The following is a 4,277-nucleotide window of genomic DNA, read 5'->3' as shown; positions in this document are numbered from 1 at the left end:
TGGGAAGATTCTTTGGCAGTTTTTGGCTCAACTGGCTATTTAGAAGGGACTTAATTAAAGAGCTAAGTTTCATTAGAAATTCAAACAGGTGAAAATACAGTACAAATTTCTTCATGGGAAAACCATGGAGTTAAAGAACGAATAGGTTTTTAGGCTTTTTTATGTACCTGAGGGGAGCTGATAACACCCAAAGGCATAATCAACAGCGGATACATATCATATCTATCTGTCTTCCATTTCAGCCTATGCTAATTCCAAAGGTAAGTGCAGTCAAAAAGACATGAACAAACAAACCCTTGAGGCCAGTGCACTTCAAACAGCAAGCAAAGAATCACTTACTGTTCCTGCCATTTGTAATTTTTTTTTGTTCTATTTAATACATGTTAAAATGTCAATCTGTGCTAATTTTCAGCAGAACATGTTCCTGGAGCCACCTTTTCAGTAATCAATAATAAGCTATGGCAATCCATTCATGCCACCCCCTCCTTTTTTAGTTCCCCTTACAAGCAAAGATTTAGGTCCATGTAGATGGAATTACAAAAATAAGAACCAGAACAGCTAGCAGGTAGAATTTACATAGCCGAGGATTTGTATTAAAAATATATATATTTTAAAATATATTTTTATTGATTTCAGAGAGTAAGGGAGAGGGAGAGAGAGATAGAAACATTAATGATGAGAGGATCATTGATCAGCTGCCTCATGCACACCCCACATTGGGGATTGAGCACCCAACCTGGGCATGTGCCCTGAGAGGGAATATGACCTCCTGGTTCATAGATCGAGCCAGTGAGCCACGCCAGCTGGGCAACTTGGTTTGTATTTACTGACTTTTTCTTTCACATTTTCAGTATTTAAGAAAGTCCTAAATTTCTTCCCTTGTTCAGCTGTGACTATAAGTTAGGCCTAGATATCCATATATGCCACAGGTGTTTTTAAAATTTAGGTCTACCACATAAAGGACAGCTTAAACACCAGCATGAGTTTACTTTATTTGCTATTCATTGTGTACTATAAAACTAATGGGACATTTGTCCTGGCTGTTGTTGCTAAATGGTTAGAGCATCTAGAGCATCATCCCACACACTGAAAGGTTGCACGTTTGATTTCTGGTCAAGGGAACATAACCTGGGGTGCAGGTTTGATCCCTGTCCCCATTGGGACACATGTGGAAGATAACCAATCAATATGTCTCTTTCCCATTGATGTTTCTCTCTTTTTCTCCCTCTCTCTGCTTCCTTCCCTCCCTTCCATTTTCTCTAAAAACCTATGGGAAAAATGTCCTTGGGTGAAGATTAACAACAGCAAAAATAAAAAGAATAAAACTAATGGGACAGTTAACTCCACCATGTCTAATTTTTTTCCTCCCTTTATTTTTAAGGAGATTGCTGTAATGGTGAAAACTACAAGCTATGTGTCATACGTGTGTGGCATGGTTAGGAGTGCTGTTGCTCTTGATCCCATTCACTCATTCAGTGCTCAAGCCAGCAAACCTCCAGTGATCAAGAACAGACCTTTCAACATTTTCTGGGCTGCCCCAACAATGCAGCGTCAACACTTCTTCAATGTGGACCTGAATATTCATTTATTTAAAACTAGTGGCCTGCTGAAACCGGTTTGGCTCAGTGGATAGAGCATCGGCCTACAGACTGAAAGGTCCCAGGTTCGATTCCGGTCAAGGGCATGTACCTTGGTTGCAGGCACATCCCCAGTATGGGGTGTGCAGGAGGTAGCTGATCAATGTTTCTCTCTCATCGATGTTTCTAACTCTCTATCCTTCTTCCTTCCTCTCTGTAAAAAATCAATAAAATATATTTAAAATAAATAAATAAATAAATAAATAAATAAATAAATAAATAAAACTAGTGGCCTGGTGCACGAAATTCGTACATGGCGGGGGGGTGGGGTGGGGTGGGGGAGGGTGTCCCTCAGCCCGGCCTGCACCCTCTCCAATCTGGGACCCCTCGGGGGATATCTGACTTCTGGTTTGCACATCCCTCTCACAATCCAGGACCGCTGGCTCCTAATCACTTACCTGCCTGCCTGATCGCCCCTAACCACTCTGCCTGTTGGCCTGCTTGCCCCCAACTGCCCCTCCCCGCCGGCCTGCTCACCCCAACTGCCCCCCCACCAGCCGGCTCACCCCATCTTCCCCCCACCCTGCCAGCTTGATCGCCCCTAACTGCCTCTGCCTCAGCCCCACCATCAGAAGGTCTCCCAGTCTAATTAGCATATTATCCTTTTATTAGTATAGATTATAGCAAATCCTTTAGAGACTCCCAGTGGATCAACAACTGTCATATTTTATCCAAATGGATTAGGGTATTATCCTTATTTCTCTCAAGATGAAAATCCTTTAATGGAGGGGTAACGCAGAATATGAGCCTTCCTAAGCACCTTAGGAAAACTGCTGATGACATTGCAAAGTTGTCTCTTGGTGTAGACCAGAAGGCCTTGCTGTCATTGACTGGGAAAACTGGAAACCGCAATGAGATGAAATTGGGGCAACAGGATATTATATAAAAACAACTACTTAGCCTTCACTAGAAACCGCCATCCTGGCTGGTCAGCAATGAAAGTGAAAACAGTTGCCCAACAGGAATTTGAACATGCTCAGAGGAGTTTTATGAACACAACTCTCACACTGGCTTTAGACATGAGACCAAGATGTTATGGAGCTTTTATCTCTATCCAGACTGCTACAGATATGATTGATTACAGGATGAATCCACATACCTACACAGGTAATTGTCCAAATGACGAGATTTTTCTGCAATGACCAATAGCAGTGACTATGGGGAAAAAGCATAGCACTTTATACTTCAATATATTTGGATAAAATGCTGAATTCAAGTTCAAATGCTTTGAAATGTGTTCATTATTGAGTTACAGAAGCCATAAGAACTGCTGAAAAGGCTAGACATGTCTGTTTTGCCAGTTTTTATTTTTTCCAGCCCATTTTATCTGCATAATATTGAAGTTTTGTCCCATGTAAGAAACAGTACAAGTACACACAAAAATGTAAATTTAGTAAAATTACTTTATAACTTCTATGAAAACGGTATTTTCCCTTAATAATAGAGTTCTATTATTAAAAGTATGTATTTCTTCAAATGTCAAGCAAATTCTAAAACTGTACCAGTGACAAGTGTTAGTTTTAGATAATGATGCTTACAAACTTAGCAGTTGCAGGGTTTCCTGCAGAACAATTGCTAAGCTTGAATTAAATCATGTAACCAAGGAGAAATTTCAGATTCAGCTGCTTAATGTCAAAGAGTAGCAACAATTTCCAAATTAAAAACATGCAAAATAGAGCTCGAGTCAGTTACTAACCAACTATAGTTTCTGTTATATTGCATCTAGAGAATGTTGAACCTCTTCTGCCTCTAGATAACTTCATATCACCAGTTGAAGTTCTACCTTCTGGTGCAACATAAAATAGATCAAATCCTTCTTTCAAACACCAGTTCTCCAGATATTTGAAGACATTAGTCAGACCTACCAAAGTATTATTCCTCAGTAGCAGATCTCTCAAAACATGTCACTTTCTCAAATCCTTTTGGGAAAAAAAACTAGGTTATCTTTATTCATTAAAGAATTATTGAGTGCTTACAATGTGTCAGACATATGTTATCAATAACTAGAGGCCCAGTTCACAAAATTCATGCACTCAGGGGGGGTTGTCCCTCAGCCCGGCCTGTGCCCTCTTTGCAGTCTGGGAGCCCTCAGGGGATGTCTGACTGATGGCTTAGGCCTGCTTTCTGCAGGTCTAAGCCATCAGTGAGACATCCTTAGTGCTGCCATGGAGGTGGGAGAGGCTTCCACCACTGCTGCTGTGCTCACCAGCTGTGAGCCCAGCTCAGGACTTCTGGCTGAGTGGTACTCTGCACTGACCACCATGGGGCAGCTCCTGAGTTGAGGATCTGCCCCCTGGTGGTCAGTACACATCATAGCAACTGGTCGTTCTGCCGTTTGGTCAATTTGCATATCAGCCTTTTATTATATAGGATAATAATTGTAGGAAACAATAATAATCCATGCAGTCATATAGTTTGCCATGGCAGAAGATGAGAGAATTAGGTGAAACTCATTTTAATAAAAATCTTATTTATAAGGTTCCCATTGTTTTGTTGTACTGTTTTGCTTTTGAAGTAAATTATGGGCTAAGTATTACCTCTGAGGTCCACTTCAGAAATCAATAGACCACACCCCATAGACTGTAGAATTACCTAAGTATTACTCTATTGAAGTTCTTTAATACTTGTTGACAAGTTGGG

At 40.8% G+C, this 4,277-nt stretch overlaps 1 pseudogene across 1 annotated transcript; it reads left to right on the top strand.

Moving 5' to 3' along the window:
• Nucleotides 1-245: 245 nt before the first annotated feature.
• LOC307108094 (hyaluronidase-1-like) lies at nucleotides 246-3,483 on the top strand (annotated as a pseudogene). The gene is made up of 3 exons: nucleotides 246-260; nucleotides 2,255-2,991; nucleotides 3,391-3,483. The product of its transcript is annotated as a hyaluronidase-1-like (transcript).
• Nucleotides 3,484-4,277: the final 794 nt, after the last annotated feature.

This window comes from Cnephaeus nilssonii (assembly GCF_951640355.1).
Source record: "Cnephaeus nilssonii genome assembly, chromosome: 12".
Taxonomy (NCBI): Eukaryota; Metazoa; Chordata; class Mammalia; order Chiroptera; family Vespertilionidae; genus Cnephaeus; species Cnephaeus nilssonii.
The sequence above is the reverse complement of the archived record's forward strand: the minus strand, read 5'-3'. Positions and strand labels throughout refer to the sequence as shown.